Raw genomic sequence first — 17122 nt, forward strand, 5'->3', positions numbered from 1 at the left:
TCTCCTGCATTTTTGGGTTCTTTATGTGGACAATGTAGGCAGAGTCAAAACAAAAACTGCACTGATCACTGCAAGTAGGACAGCAGTGGAGATTCACAGGACCAAATTCAGCTCCACTAAGGGTCAAATCTTGTTCCTGTTTGGTAAATTAAACTTTCTACAAGTGGAGGCTTTGCAGAAAGCACAACAGCCCAGAAATTAAAGTGACTGCTTCAGGTGGGTAGAAGCAGGGGAACCAGCTCAGCGTTTTCACACCAGTCTGAGACCCACAGGCTCCCTTTCACTTATCATGACCCTCCAGAGAACACCAAGGACCTAGCTCAGACTAGAGATCATAGGGTGCAAATCCAGCACCTATTGAGCTGTAACCCAAGTGTGAGCCTGCATCTCCAGAAGTGAAAAGTGAGCACATCCATCTCCTTGTATCACTGTTCAGGATTTCATTGTAAGAACTGGCTGGTACATACTCAGACGGTCAGCTCTCTGAGTGGACAGGTAATGCAGGTCACCCTTCTGCCTTGGAGGGCCACAGCTGGAGACCGATGTTCTGCAGTCCTGAAGCCTGGGGATGCAGCTTGCACGCTCAAGGGCAGATTCCCATCTACTGCAGAACAGTGTAGCTCCTTCATAATCAATGGAGCAAGTCATGTATTGATGCCACTCCAGGAGACATGGTCCCAGTGTACTTTGCCTTATGTTTGTGGAGTCAGTGAAGAGTGCTGTCCCCGTCCTGCAGCTAAGGAAATGGGCAGATTGCTTAAGGAACTCTCCTGAGCTTACAGGTCTGCTGAGCACCAGTTCAATGACCTCCCTGACCACTAGATTCACTTATAACCACAGAGCAGTTCTCTTCCATGTAACAGTTCTGGTCTAATGCAGGAGGGAAGCACACCCAAGCAGCATCTGCTTGACAGCTGTGCAAATGATCTGCTTGACAGCTGTGCAAACCTGCTCTGCTGACCAGAGTGCTCAAGGTGTCACAGGTTGTTTAAAGAACATGAGAAAGGGGAAGTGGGTGAAGGAAATGTGAGACCTTGCAACCGCTGTGCTGAATAAAACTTCCCCTCACCCTTCATTGTACAAGCATTGGAGATGTGCTTTACCTTCCCGGTGAGGCCAGATTTCTGGTCAGCTCAGAGCTGAGCTACAGCTGATGAGAAGGGAAGAATGATTAACTGTGAAACCCACTAGCTGGGTCCATAGGTCTGTTTTCCAGGTTGGCCCCTGTTACTGGAAAGGTTCCCTGAAATAGCAGCCTACACCCTCGTGAAGGGGCAGGGCAATGTGCCAACAGTTAGTGCCTGTCTCCAAAGTGAAAACCCTAAACACAGTTTCCTGTCTTGGTGAGAGTTATGGTAAATGAGCCAGAAGAGGACTTCAAGAACCAAAGTATCCCACCTTGTATCAGGGTAGGTGTTACCCTGGGATGAGGAGGATGTGATTTTCCAGACTACTTTTATAACCAAGTTGGGACATGTAGTTACAACATGGTTAGAAGATGCAGTGTAGACAGGACCTAACTCTCCACCTGTAACTGGGTTAAAACCTTGCACTTTTCAGGTTTTTGGCCTCATTACTGGGACTCAGCAAGGACTCCTCTGCACCACTTCTATAAGTTGTGCAGGGTCAGGGGACAGGCATGTTATCAGAAAGTCCCGTGACTCAGTTATAATCATAGTGTAGATGGGGCCTGACCATGGGCAACTGGTGCCATCTTAGGGGGTTCATGTGCCCCCCAGCAACAAGTCAGGGACCAGGAGGGGTCCCCCTGCAGCCAGTCTCACTGATGTGGGGGGAAATCCCCCATGGCCAATCACAAAGCAGCTGCGACTCTCCCAGTGTTCCCACTCTGCGGCCGGCGTTCACAGGGGTGCACCCAGACTGATCTGAGACCCTCATATTTTTGACCAGTACCTGACGATAGGCTGACTTCTTACTTGCAGCAAAATGGCCCTTCCTTCCCTCACTCTCTTCAGGCCTATCTTTCCAAGGCTGCTCACATGCATGCATGGGAGACATTCCAGGCCAGGCACTGTGACTCTCCGTGCAGCTCCCAGCAGGCCGAGTGAATACAGACATGTCTAAACCCATCTCCCATGGCATGACCTGGGTGTGTCTCACACAAGAAGCCTGGCAGCACAGAGAACAATGAGCCTCCCAGTCAGGCTCAGCACCCTATGTTATGTTCCAGTCAAGCTCTGTGCCACAGGCAGGAAATGGTGAGACCCATGTCAGAGATGTGTGGGAGGAATAAGAACCTCGATAGCCCAGACAGCCTCTCTCCCGACTTTAGATGCAAGGATTGTGGTCTCTGCTGACTGCCCCATCTCAGGCCCCTGGCTCTGGGACAGAGCAATGAGACCTGCAGACAAATCCTGCCTATGGCACTGCCCCCAGCCAGCCCTGTGACAACAGTGTAGTGATATGCAGACATGCCTGAGCTTGCTTTAGACCAGGTACTGCCTGCAGGTAGTGGGAGGCTGCAGCAGCATGGAGCTCAGCTTGAGTTCACTTCCCAAGGACTTACCCAGCTTCTCAGGGGGGGTTGCAGCTCACATCTTGCTCCCAGCTGCTGTGACTGCCCTCCTGTTGGTACTGGCACTATGTGGTTTAATGCTGACTTGCATCTGCCTACACTGTGCTGCAGCCACAGCACTGACAATAGTGCAGGCACCCTCTGAGACAGAGGGAGAAGCCTACTGCCCACCCGGCCATCCCAGCCTGTGGCACTGTCTATGGCAAGGGGATTTGAACCTCCTGGCACAGGTCTGGTCACACAGAGCTGTTCTGTGGTTGGTGGTGGGAATAGAAGGGCCTAGGGATTCTGCTTCCACCTGCTCCATGCGTCTCTGAAAAGCTGCCAGTTAGGGTGAATGTGATGCACTGCTGTAGTCCAGGGTCAGAGGGCTGAGCACAGCAGCCACACAGGGCTGAAGAAATGGCTTGCTTCTGGTCCTGGAGCAGCTCTGTGTAGGGCAGGGAGCAAGACTATTGAAAGGAGGTAGATACAGGAGAGGCAGGTGGGCACCATGGAAGCAGGTGCTGCTGCTACTGCCCCCCAAAGCAGATTGTATTGGCAGCTCCTCTGGGAAGCAAGCCAGGCCAGGTGGATCTCCTTTTTTTTGTTATTTTTTTTTAAATAAATTGTTCATTTTCCAAGCCAAATCAAGTCCAAATCCATGAATCAGTCCAGAACCATACATGGCCCTACAACCAGCAAACATCCTCCACCTCCACCAGGGACTTCATATGTTTCCAACTTCTTTTGGCGGGCATCCTACATGCAAAGAAAAACAAAAACTGGAAAGGTCACTGAATAGCACCTTGGAGATGCACTGGCAGTATCCTGGCCATGAATTGCATTAGAAGAGCAGTGCCATGATGCCAAGTTTGACATTAAAAAAAGAGCAACAGACTGGAAAAGGAACGGACTGACTTCTATACTCATACTGGCACACAGAGTAGTAAGAGTATTCCTCCTTCCACCAAGATAGTGTCTAGAGTCTCAGGACAGTGACCAAGAGACCTGGCTACCAAATACTGGTAGTGGATCTCCCATGACAATACTCAAGGCACCTGGGTTCAATCTTTGGATCAATATTCATATGGTGCCCACCTGCCTCTCCTGTATCTACCTCCTTTCAATAGTCTTCCCTACCCCACCCCCTAACCCTCCTCTTCCCTCCTCTCAACAACTGGAGGTGCTTGCTTCACTGGCTGGAAGTCAGAGGCCATGGACCATCGCTGGAGAGGAGAATCAGCTCAATGGTTACCTGCTAAAGACTGCAGCTAGAAAACAAGTTGGATTTCCATTCAACCAGCTCCTGGGCAATGCCAAAGGAGCTAGGGTTTAAATGCCAATTAACAAACTACTTAGCAAGGAGATTTGACTCAAGGTATCTCCTGAACAGCTACTGAGGGTAAGTGAGTCCTATTTCTAAGGAGGCCTTTTCCCTGGTGCAGCTGGGCACATACCTTCCTCTGTGCAGAAGAGATTGCTTGGGCAGGAGTTTGTTCCGGGCTATTTTCCTCATATTGACTCGGCCATAAGCAACCTGCACTCAGGGCCTGGATTGCATTTCCTAGCCCACCCCACTGGATACCTACAGGCGCAGCCTACTACAATTATTCTCTTCTTCAAAGCATTTTTCTAGAAGTCCGTCCTATAGGGATTATGCATAGAAACATGTGGCAGCTATGCTGCCTTTCCCAGCCCAGTCCTCAGGGATGAAGGTGAAAGCTCAGTGAAGTCAGCAGTGAAGAAAAAGATAAATTTCAAAACCAGATGTGCAGAAAGCATGCTGCTTCCAGCTTGCATTCTCCCCACAGAGCCTCGTGCAGACTCACCCATATGGAAGGGAGTGTTTGCCTGCCTACAGTCTGCTGGGGGAGCCTGGTGCCAAGTTACCCCTAGGTTAGTAAGTAGACTGTAAACTGGGTTGTCAGTGTCCATTAAATACAGCTTCTGGGAGCTGTAAGCAAATGGCCATTATGGCATCAGTCCTGCCAAGAATCTGGTCCAAGCTTTGTCTAAAGTGGCTGGTCTGCCTAGCTTCCATCATGTAAGAAAGAGACTCTGTATGCCTAGAGACTTGTCTATTCTCCAGTGTTCGTTGGCCCACCCTTCTATTGTTAGTATTGATTGGGCTGCACCAAGGAGAGAGAAATGAGGGGAGAATGAATCAGGTCCTGAATGCAGAAGCAGCAAGTGTTCAGGGTAACAGGATGTGCTGGCTTCATCACCAGCTCAGGGATCTGGGAGCTCCTGAGAAGAGATAAAAGCTCACTGCTGCCTTAGCAAAAACACTGAGATTTTTGAGTGGTAACAGACCCTACTCAGCCACCTCAGAGATCATTTAGGAGCCTTCTTCCTACAGTGGGTACAATTACTTAGGCCATACAACTTTTTCATGGGTTGAGAAATATCCAGGGTAATCTCTGAAAAATCCATCTGTCCCTCTCCCTTCTTTATCAGCCTGGATCACACTGTTGATCCAACAGCTTTTGGAATCAAGGTGGAATCAGGCCCTTTAGGAAACAGGCTGCTGGCTGTACTGTCTTCATGGGTGACTGTACAAGAGAGGTTCGCATGAAAGTGTTATTAACACTGTTTAAATTAAAGAATAACAATCCAAGTCAACAACATCTTCATCATAGAAAAATAGGGCTAGAAGGGACATCAGGTGGCCATCTAGTCCAGTGGTCACCAACCTGGGGATCCTGATCAACAGGTAGATCCCAGAGCCTCTTTGGGTCAGTCCTGGCCTGGGGGCACATACCGACCACCCCAGCCCCAGCAGGTCAATCTGTTGGGGAGGGAAGGGATGGGGGCCAGATTGGGGCCCCCACGGTGAATGATGGACCATGCGGCCCAGCCAGGAGCAGGGGAAGGTAAGTAAGGCCCCAGCCCACTTGGGTGGTGGGAGGATTGGAGCTTGGGGGGCTCCTCCAAGGGTGCAGGGTGGGGGGGCTCCCTCCCCATCTCTGTAGGGGTGGAGGCAGCAGAGGCTCATGCAGGCATGGCTCAGCTCAGCAGCAGGCACTCATGTGGGGGCGTCCCTGGCCCAGCGTGGTCTGAGAAGATCTGTTCATCCAGGGGCGCATGGGGGGCGGGCTCCCACTGCTGGGCACAGCCCGTCAGAGGCCCCAAGGGCCCATGCCTCCCCCACCTGTGCTTAAGGAACAGCAGGCAGCTCACAGCAGCAGCTGCCTCATCCCAAGCATGGGGGGGGACAGGGAACAGGCCTCTAGGGCATCCGCCAGTGGGAGCAGTGGGAGCCCCAACTCCATGCATCCCTGGGTGACAAGATCTTCCCAGACCCGGCCAGGCTGGGGCCCAACCCCACTGTGCTGAACTGCGCCCACCCTGAGGCCAGAGGAATGTGGTGTTAGGTCCTGGCCTGGCCAGGTCTGGGACTCTCCATGGTCCACGGGCGTGCGGGGCATGTAGCGGGGTAGGGAGTGGAACAGGGGCAGGGGGTGGGGTGAGGTGGGGCAGAGGGGGGCATGGTAGAACCTTCCAAAAGTGGAAGAGATACTTCCAAAAGTGATCTTCCCCATAAAAGGATTGGAGACCACTGATCTAGTCCAACCTTCTGCTCAAGGCAGGTTCATCCCTATTTAAACCATGCCAGCAAAGTATTTCTTGTTCTACCACCTATATACAAAGAGAAAAATTGATCTCTATCCTCTCTGTTACTAATCCCTTTTTCATTAGAAGAAAGTTATTGTCTTCCGTCTCAATCTTGTCTCCTCTAGACTACATAATCCCAGTTCTCCCTCCTTTCCTCATACGCCATGTTTTCTAGACCTCTAACCATTTTTGCTGCTTCCTGCTGGACTCTTTCCAGCTTGTCTCTCATCCTTTCCTAAAGGCACTGTCTGTGTTTTTTCTGAGTGGAGAAAGAGGGTCTGACTGAACATAGCTGGAGAGAGAAAAGCAGAGAGAGGAAAATATAGAAGAGGCAACGTACAAAGGGAAAGTGATGGTGCAATGCAGTGCTTGAAATGTCCCCGTCTCCGGAAGAGGGTTTATTGGCCAATAAGGGGGAAAGTAATTACAGAAAAGCCGTTTATTTCAACGCAGAGACCTTCCCCTTTTTCATCAAACATCCACTCCCACACTGGCCTTGCCAGCCAGCTGTCTCCACTCAAAGAAACCAGCAGCCTACCCTGGAGGAGGCTGTCTGTGGGGGCTGTGTTTAAAACAAGGGTGTTCAGGCCAAGCCATCCTCAGGTTGCTCCCACAGACTGAAGTATTGCTCTAGGAGACTCTTTCCAGCACCGCTCACAATGGAGAGATAGTTTGGCCCAAATGGAAATGAATATCCAGCCACAGAGAGGGGAAGACTGTGAGCGTTGGGGAAAAGGAAAGGCTGAGTAGAGTATTCTGGGAAATGTTTAAGGGCTGTGGTCCTTGAGAGGGCAGACTCTCTTGCAAGTATGGGAGCTGAACAAGGCAGAAAGAGGGAAGAAGAGGAAGATGGAGAAGGTGTCCCACTGCAGCCCTCTGTTCCTATACACTATTTTGGGAGTGAATCAAGTGCTGGTGGATGAAGATGAGTGACAGCCCTACAGTCTGGCTTCACATGTCTACCCCCAGCATGTGGACACAACAGCCTTCTGGCCAGTATGCCTCACCCCTGACTGAAAGGGCCTCCTTTCCACAGAGCACATGATTCAGACTGCTGAGATTTCTAGCAAGAGCTCTAATAGCTCGTGCCAGTTGGGAAGCTGCATTTTGTGACACCAACACCTGTCCAGTGTCTCAGCTGGACTGAGAACAATCATCCCATTCACGTGAATTACTCAACAGCTGTTAAATAGTAGTTTCCCTTTGCAAAGAGCCCAGCAGAAAGTGCATGGAGGATTCATCTTCCATAAGCACACAACAGCTCAGTAGTGGCAATAAATATTTTCTTAGAGAGATATCTGAAATGCCAGGCAATCCTCAGTAGCTAGACCCCAAACGGTGGTTTCTTTAAATGTCTCTCCACAGGCCAGGGGCCGATTCAGTAACTGACCAAAGCCACATCAAATTGCCACAGGCGGTCATCAGGTCAGTTCACTCCATGATGCCCAGTGCAATGAACCCTGGCTGGAATGTAACTTCAGGGGCGGAGGAGGAGGCTGAGTCATACTGAGAAATTGTGTTGGTGAGTCCAAAGAAAGAAAGAAAGCTCCTATTTACACACAAATATCTGGTGATCAACAACCATGGGAGGGAGTGCAGGAAAGGCTTGTGACAGTTCACATGTACCCAACACCCTTTGACTTCAGTTACACCAGGAGTAAAATTGGCCTAGTATAGTGGTTCTCAACCTTTTTTGTACCATGACCCATTTGTAAACATTAGTGGCCAGTCTCGACCCAGTTCCCCTCACTCCCAACCTGCTGTCCCCAGGACCCAGCCCCCAAGGCATGTCCCAAGGGGTCTATGGGGCAGGGAGAGCCCCAAGCAGCCCCTGGCAAGCTGGAACTCTGCCAGCCTACCAGGGAAAAGCCATGATTTCCCACGTTTTTCTCCTTAAAAAAGAAACCATTTTTTAAGTCTGTTAGCAACCCTTTCATATATTTGTGCCACCCATGTTTGGGTCATAATCTACCGGTTGAAAAATGCTGGCCTAGTATTCTAGATGTAGAAAGGGCTTAGTCCATCTGTCTGTGTGTCTGGGAGGCTCTTGAGGGGCATGGCTCCCAGCGGGGGGGAGAGGTGGCACAGGGCTGGACACAGAACAGTGGCAGCGTGGGGTAGTGGGTGGCAGCAGCAGCCGCAGCATCCAAGCTTCCCCCACTCCCTCCCCATGCTGCTGGGAGGCAGTGGTGGTGGTGGGTGGTGGGTGGCAGTGGGTGGTGCTCTGGCCCCACCTGCCCCCTTCCCCCCCCCGTCATTCTTAACGGGCAACTCACTAGTATACCATAATAGTCTTATTTGGCACCCTCGCTGTGATAATTCTGACAGTGCCCCTGGGAGTGGATTTTATTCTCCCCCCTTTTACAGATGGGGAAACTGAGGCAAGGAAAAGGTAAGCTATCCTCTCACCATGACCCAGAAAGCCATTAGGAGAGACAAAAACAGAACCCTGGAGTCTTGACTCCCAGTCCCATGCTAGTCTAGCCAGTAGACATACCTGCCCCTCGAAGGGCAGATTTCAGGGAGGAGCTGTCTAGGAAGGCTCCAAACCTGTAGGACAAGAGGGGGACACAGGAGGAAAGGAACACAGCAGGTGCAAGCTCTGGGATTCCTTCGTCTGAAACTTCAGAAGAGCAGACAGGCAGGGAACTGCCCTGGAGGCAGCAGAGCTACAGGGAAGAGAAGCTAGGAGCTGCTCTGTGCAGCCAAGAGGAAACAACCACTTGCTCAGCCAAGCCCTAAGCAAAATCGAACTGAGAAATGAAATTTGAAAAGCTGCCCAGTATTTATGGGACAACTGCTATCTGAGGTCAAACCCACTGTTCTTCCAGCTCACTATAAACTCCTGCCAAAGTGAAACCAACTGGAAGAAGATAGGTGCACCCTGCTTGCACCTAGCTTTGGTCAGTGCAGACCCTGGGGTTGGGCTTGCACTGCTCATATATCACCTCAGACAGTGGAGACTGCAAGTGTTGAAGGGAGCTTCCCCTTCTCCCCTTCCACTGGAAGACAGAGCAACTTGGAGAGCCCCGGGAGTGGGCAGTGGTGGTTGGGGAGCATGTATCATCAGAGCAGCCTGTGTCAGTATGGCTAGTACAGAGCGTCTAGTAAACCTTCCAGTTATGAAGGAAGGTGGATGGTGATGGCAGAAAAAAGGTAGGCTGCCCCAGTGGGAAAATTCACTCTCTTCAGTGGGTAAGTAGCTCTGGAGGGAGACATTTTCCAGCATGGCTGAATCCCCACAACAGTCACTGTCTGTATTTACAGCATCTTCAGTCCTGCTCAGCACTGGCGCAGGGACAACAATTTTTTTTGTGCGGAGAATTTTCCTGGTGACAAATATAGTTTCAGCAAAACCAGCATATTTTGCAGGAAATTATCAATCCTGTCAGTAGAAGTTTTGATTTTCCTGCAGGAAATTGCAATTTAACTTACAGCTTCATTTCACAGAAACACTAAATAAAACATCATTTTTTTAGTAAAAAATGTGGATTCACAATAAGAAATCTGAAACTTCCCACAGGGAAATTAATATTTGCCAACCATAGCCCTTCACCCAGTTAAAATAGCTTGCTGCAGAATTCTTGTGTTTTCTACCCTCTGTACTGCTCGGAGGGCCCTCCCACTCAGCCATGGGAATGGGATGCCCTGTCACCACTACAGAACTTGGCCCCTCTGGGACATGAATGTGGTCCACTTGTTAAGATTCTTCTTCATGGTAGAGCTTCTCCTTGATCAGCACTGGTGGATCCTAGGGTTGACTGAATTGGGAGGTGGCATTGCATTCACCCTTCAAGAGAGATGTGTTTCACCAGGGGTCTTTGACGATGGCTATCTGATTAGAAAAAGCACTCTAAGCTTGTTTTCCCTCATTAAGCAAAGAAAGCAGTCCAATGGAATGGGAGGCCAGAGAGAAAGCACAGGCCTATCCCATCATAAGATATGGCCCTTGAGGGAGCCGAGGGATGGCCAAAGGGACAAGCTCTTTTCCCAATGAGATATTCACCAGTTTTAGAGGGTCACTTTGCCATTATCATAATGTGACCTCAGTGGGATTTACCACAGGCCTGGATGTCAGTATCTTGTGCCCCAGCGAGCAAAGTGAAGCATCTTTTATCTCCTTCCCCAGGCCCCCTCTTAGCATGGGGACCCAACAAAACACACAACTGCTGGGGAGGATAATAGGAGCTGTGCATCCACTTCCCTGCACAGCCTCAGGCTGCTCCCTCTGGCTGAGGAGACCAAGCAAGCTTTGCAGAACACAGCAGTAGATCTGGGATTTTTAAAAGAGACGTACAGATACTGGGTGACTGAGAGCTCACTGCACGTGTGCTAAAGTCTTACTGGTATTGGTCCTATGCAAGGAATCAAATTAGGTGATTGCACCTAACCTCCTTGAATCCACCCCTGGCAGACTATTTGTGCAACAGGAGACTGAAGAGGTCATCAACTGATACTGTCATCCTGGAGGGAAAAGTTATTCTTATCTGGCTGTCAGCAGGGACAGATAGCAGAGCTCACCCCAGGCTGGACACTAAACTCCAGTCTTCCTACAGAAATCCACATGCCCAGCTGGGGCTTTGCCCAGGGCCTGTACATGGTGTCTCTTCTGTAAATCCAACCCCTCCTTTTTGATTCCTCAGATGGTCTGTGCCCAGGGTCCTTTTCGGTAGGCAGGGACCTGCACAAAAGCTTCTTCTCTCGTAAAAGTTGCACAGACTCCATTCCAGACAGCCCTTGTTCTGCTTCCTCCTTCCCAGGCCCACATACACACATTCCCAGCTCATTCCCACTGGAGGCAGCAGAGCCGTAAAAGGGTTGTATTGGGCCCAGCTTCCTAAACAAAGAACAAAAGCCCTGTCTTAAAATGTCTAATGGAAAACTCTGCTCCTTGCACCTGAGACTCTCCTTGGTGTGTGCTATTGATGTGGTATTGGCTCTATTTGGAATCCACATTGTTGTTAGAGTGACTTAACCCTGGTTGGACTTGCCAAGAGCCTTGTCTGACCACAAGCAAACTAATGCGATTCGTCTCTCCTTCCCCAGGCACCCACCCTGGCACATCCCAGCCAAGTCGCGACTTCCACAAGCCCATCTTTCCCACTCAAGCTTTTGTGCCAGGTCTCTGCCTCCTTTGATTTGCTCACTGGGCAGCAAATCTCATCCAGCACCTTGACCATGCCCCTGATTCCTGACAGGTTGCCAGGCCTGGGTGTGTGTTTGAAACCATGCGTAGAGAGGGAAGAAGAGTGGTTCTGGCTGTAAGTCCATGCTGGGCAGGCACAGAGATCAGATTGTGGTTCCATCTAGGGAGACACACACTCCAGGCCCTTCTACTTAGGTAGGGCAAACCTCCTCCTTGTAGCACCAGGAAAATAAAAAGGCCCAGTGATTCCTCCCCCACTCAGAGACGTTCAGGCTCCCTCATCTGTGATTGCTGCAGCACATCCAGCTTCAGATCTCTGCACTGCCTGGCAGGCGTGTCTGGCATGCTGGACGTCATTGTCCTAGCCTGGCAGGCTGACCAGTATTTCCACCCACTGTGCCCATGGTGATTGTATAGTGTGCCCTTAAAGAGGCGTAAAGCCCAGTCCCCAGTACAAGTACCATTGTGCGGTGGTAACTAGGTGTATGTGATACTCTTGCTCTGATCTGGTTGTATCGGACACTGTTGGAGCCAGGGCTTCTCTTCTTTACAACTGCAGCTGAGCCAGGCTTGAATTCCCATGCTGTGCCATGCTGGGAACACTGGGGCCAGTATCGCATACTACCTCAGCAGCAGGCAGACTCTGTACACAGATTGCTGTCAGCAGAATATGGACCAGTACATTCTGGGGTGTTCTGCCATCTAGAGAGCAGGGAGCAAGGAAGGCTGGCCAAGGCAGTGATGCAACCAGCATGCTGACCCAGTTACAAGAAGACAGGCATGTGCTGCTGTCTGTTGCAGCTCTGCATTGGGGGCATAGGGGATACCAATCAGCACTGCTGCTAATGGGTCCCATTGCAAATCATGGAGTGCAATAAGTGCAGACTGGCTGAGGGGCGAGAAGTTGGCACTTCAGGAACAAGCTGAAAGGGTGCACTACCAGGATGTGCAGACCAGGGGTTTCAAATTCCTCAAGGCTTGTTAGGACTGGAGCTGTTGTGAAACACTACTGGGGAGAGGGGAAGGAGGAATGCAGGGCTGCAGGGCCTGGGCTTGTGGGGATGGGAGTTTTCCTACATTGTAATTTCTACTGGAGAACACAGATTCTCCTGTGTATTTGTTCTGCCCCGAGGCCATAGTATGTACACTACCATCCCTTCTCTCCCCCACCACCCTCCGCCCTTCTCTCAGGCCAGGATGCACCCAGCACAGCTAGGTTCCTACTTTACCATCACTTGGCTGCTCCCTCACTCCATGGACAGCTGTTGGTAGAGTATATAAAGCCAGAGGTTTTCAGAGGTGGGGCAAAATCTTGAGGCAGTTCCCCTCCCATGTGTGTCCTGTGAAAGGGTGTGCCCACCAGAGGTGTGTGCCTCTGGGAGATAACCTGCCATGTTGGTTTTGTGCCCCATAGAATTAAGCCTTTAGCTATTTGGCAGCTCCTGAGCAAATAGTGGTATGGTGTCATCACCCCTCTAACTCCACTATCTATCTGTGTTAAAAAAAAGGAGCAGACACACAACATGCAGGTCTGTACTGGTGCACCCTATTAGAACCCAATGTAGAGCTAACTTACAAAAACCAGCTGTAAAGCTACCTAGTGGAATTTATACAGGTTTAGATTTTTCAGGTCCAACATTTTCCTGAAGTAACTGTTTGCTTGGTGTAAAAGTGCTCCCCATCCACACACCTTGTGGTTGTAATAGTGTCTGCAGCAGGTACTCCAACATAACTGGCCTCCTGCCCCCTCTGGATCCCAACATGTTTAAATTACACCATTGTCCTGTATCCAGAAGCTTATCCACAGCTCACTGAGCAGCCCTCTGATAGCTCAGTTAGGGAGTACAGACATCGCAGCCATAAAACCAGGGGTGGGTGATTGCATGCACTCACCTCACAGGGCATGTTATGAGAGTTCATTAGTACAATCCTTTGTTTCTTGCACTTCACTTGTGGTCGAGGAACAATACTGTGAGCCCAAGAACACATCCAAACCTCTCACTTACCTGGCGAGAGTCAGAGACCACCCTGCATATATGAGATCATCAGAGGCATAGCAAACTCCTTGAGCACCCTGGGCAGAGGGGGGATGGGATTATGCTGTCCACTGGAGAGAGAGGTGGTGGAGTCTTACTTGGGCTGGCTCTTTATACTCTGGCAACAGTGGCTACTGTAGCAGCATGGATTTGGGATGCTGCAGATGGGGGGAGACTCATCCCACACCTGCTACAGAAGCCCCACAGTGCAGGCTTCCTGGGTGCCATGGTGCCCTGCTTGCTTCCCCCACCCTGAGATACACTCCTGGGGGTAAGGCTGTACCAGCCAAACTCCTGTGGCTGGGCAGTGCCAAGCTGTGCCTCCTGTGGCAAAGATGTCTGGGGTATGTCCTCTCTGAGTTGGCACTCAGGGCTGGTGCCCCATTTTCCCATTTTCCTTGTTATAGTACTGAAGATCATATATACATATTTGCCTCACTTACTCCATGTAGGGTAGCAAAATTCAGGGTCCCCTCATTCACCAAAGCAGGCTTGCACACAATTAACTCACTATAAAGTGAAGGGTGGTGTTCACATGTCTGGAGAATAAATGACTGTTTCCTTTGTTGTCAGTGACCTGGAACTGTAATATAGTACAAGTGTATTACCAGAAAGGGCCCGATCAGTAAGGATACAGGGCAGAGTTAAGGTTATTTGTAGAACCATGAATAAAATGCCCTCACTCCCAAATGTTTGCATCTTTAATAATTCCAGCACATAATATTTTAATAATAATGTTTTGAATCAGTGGCCATCTATTCACCAGTGCTCCATCTTCACCGATATGTCTTTGTTTGGCAATGAAGCAGTAGAAGGAAATGAGTGAGAACCTGGAAACTGTGGGTAACCTCAGCACTAATGTCTATGAGCCAATAGAGCTCTCAGTGTTTGGAAAGGAGAAAGTGGACAGTCGCAGAAAGGTAATGAGCTAAGTGCTTTATGCTTTCAACTTCCCCTGAAGGCTTGGAGAATTAATTAGGATTGGAGTGTTGCTGCAGCTGTGATGAACCAAGAAATATCTGAGAAGCAAGGGGTTTTTTGGTGGTATCTTTTATTGGACCAACCTGTATAGCTGGGAGCGATGTTAAACAAGCTTCTGGGCCCCTAATAATCCTCCCAACATGCTGCACACAAAGAACTCTCTGTGCATGGTCACTGACACTGCAGTTACTGCAACTCCCAGGCAAAGCAGCCGGATATATCTCACAGGCAAAAAAGGCATGAGGTGTTAGAGAGAGCCTGGATTTATAAGCTCCATATTCTTCTATCCTGGAAAAAGAAGAAGAAGCTATGTGCAGGCCTGCATATCCAGACCTGCTCTACAAACACAATCACATGGGAGGTTAAGATCTAAACACACCCTTTCAGAGGTGTGGGTTGATTAACCAAGCAAACAAGATAACATAAAGAATGGGCTTCAGTCTTTCCCCCTGGTTGGGCTGTTGCTACAGTTCCTCTCTGGTTTACCCAGCCCTCACTCCAGATCCTCTCTCCAGAGAGCCACACCTACCTCCCTTGTCTCAAGGGAGTCTAACCTGCCTTTGGCTTCCAAGTCAGAAGAAGCCTACTTAACCCTTCCCTGGCAGAATTCACACCTGTCCACAGTAAAGTTTGTCTGAAGCAAACAGTGCTAGCTTTTGTTATAAAGAACAATGTGTGTGTTTTTTCACAGTTGGTGCTCTGAAAAAAAAGATCTGATAAAGGCTAAAAGAAAAAAAATCACATGATGGAAGCAGGAGTCAGCAGGGCCTGAGGTCAAGAAAACTAAACAAAACAGAGCTAGCAAAAACTGCAAAAGGAAAGTGATACAGCTCAGTCCAGTGGGAAGGGGGAAATACAAGGAGCTGAACAAGTAACAGAAGGGAACAAAACCAGCTGAGATAGCAAACAACTTCCCTGCTTCAGAGTCCAATCAAAGGGGGGGAAGCAGCCAGGGCAGGAAGTGCAGCACAATGCAAATTCCTGTGATTTAGGCTGGGTCATCCTGGGGAGTAATTCATAAGGTGCAGGGAGGCTGGAAGAAGATTGATAGCAATTAAACCAGGGGGCTTTGATGCAATCAACTCAACAGTTCCTTGGGAGCTGGCTGAGAAAATGTCAGCACTGGCAGGGCACCTGGGGAGCAGACCAGGGAGGGAAAATAAGAGCTTGAAGAGCAGGTAAATGTTGTAGGGTGATTATTAGTCAATTAGAAGATGCTGCCAAGGGAGCCTGTGAGAATCTTTTAGTATCAGGATCCCAAGGTGCTTAGTGAGGTTTGGGGCCCTTATAATTCCTGTTTGCAAGGAAATATATTCCTCTGTTCTACACTTGTTAAAGGCCCCTAAGAATATGGAGGCAGATACCTGCTACAAGTGCATAATGGTAATAAGGCTGGATTCTGTGTGTATTATAGCATCCATGGCTGAAAACAGTGGAGTCAAAATATGACATAAAGAATAAAGCTCCTACAGTAAGACAAAGATTCAACACCAGCGAGTCACTTCACCATGCTTTAAAGCAAGGCCATGCCATGAGCAATGCCACTGACTTTGATGGAACTATGCTCAAGTTAAGAGTGGGCTTAAGTGGTTTGCTGCATCAGGGCCTTCATCAGGCCTGTTGTCAAAAACCGTTACAAGTCTCTCGTGCAGGGATGGGGGCAGAAGCCAAGCTGAAAAAACCCAGAAGGCCTGCCTGTCCTAAGGAACACATTAAGTCATCATTTCTGTTAAACCAGTGATTATGGATTTCTGTTCAGCAAACAGCAGCTTAACACCATGTGAGCAAGTGTTTATCATCCAGTTGGTCTAATAAAAGGTATCATTTTGGAACCAAGAGTTCTAGTTTTTTGTATATCATAGAATAGTAATTGTTCACACATGCTTAAACTTCCTCTCCTCTCCCCAAGAACCTGTAAGATCCTGAGGGCTTTAAACAAGGTGTGCAGCAGGCAGGAATGTGAGGACTGTTGCCAGCCTTGTCTTTGAAGAAAAAGCAACAAAGCTAAATGAATCATGAAATAAATATTATTTTTTCCCCCTGGAGCTCCCATTGTTTGTTGGGTTCGTTCCCTGACTCCAGGGAACGTGTCAGGGAGACTGAAAAAGCTGTGTGGTCTGTGTCCCTTCCCTAGGCATCCCCTCCCTCCAGCCCCTTGCTCCAGCCCCAAGTCAGTCTCAGAAAAGAAATCAGACAAAATGGGGGAAGTTATTTAATCCATTTAAACATTATAATCCTGAGATGACTGGTGTGAAGCATAACTGGGAGGTTCTGTGCCTCAGGTGGAGGTGGCAGCAGCAGCTGCTGCTCTTATGCCTCCTCTAAGTGGACACCCAGTGCTACTGATGCCCTGCTTGCCCACCTCTAGTTAAGCTGCCACTCATGAGTGTTCCCTTTGTAGGAAAAGTGGAATCTGACTGGGAGAAGAGGCAGGGGGAATGGCCCCCACTCATGTACAGCAACTTCAGGGTGTAGGCCAAGCCAAGGCTCTGCTGCAGGAAAAGCACAGCCTCTGCCTTGGTTCTGACTCTTCTGAATAGGTGCACAGGTAGCCCTGTGTACAGGTAGCGCTGTCTCTGGAATCTCCCAAATCGCAGGGGAAATCTCACCGCAGACTCCAGAGGATGCCAGAGTCTTGAGGGGGATCTCCTTCCTATGGGTGGCAATGGGGCACTGGTCTCCATTTACCACTGCTAAATGCAGCTGGCTTCCATGAATTTCAGTGGTGCAAGGAGCTGAAAACGAGTCTCACATCAAGAGCATGTTTTTCTGTATTTCCACAGGCATGGGAGGAGATCCTTACTAGAAAAACTGGGTTGAAACTTA

Source organism: Crocodylus porosus, unplaced genomic scaffold, assembly GCF_001723895.1.
Source record: "Crocodylus porosus isolate Cpor-Errol unplaced genomic scaffold, CroPor_comp1, whole genome shotgun sequence".
In the NCBI taxonomy this organism is placed as follows: domain Eukaryota; kingdom Metazoa; phylum Chordata; order Crocodylia; family Crocodylidae; genus Crocodylus; species Crocodylus porosus.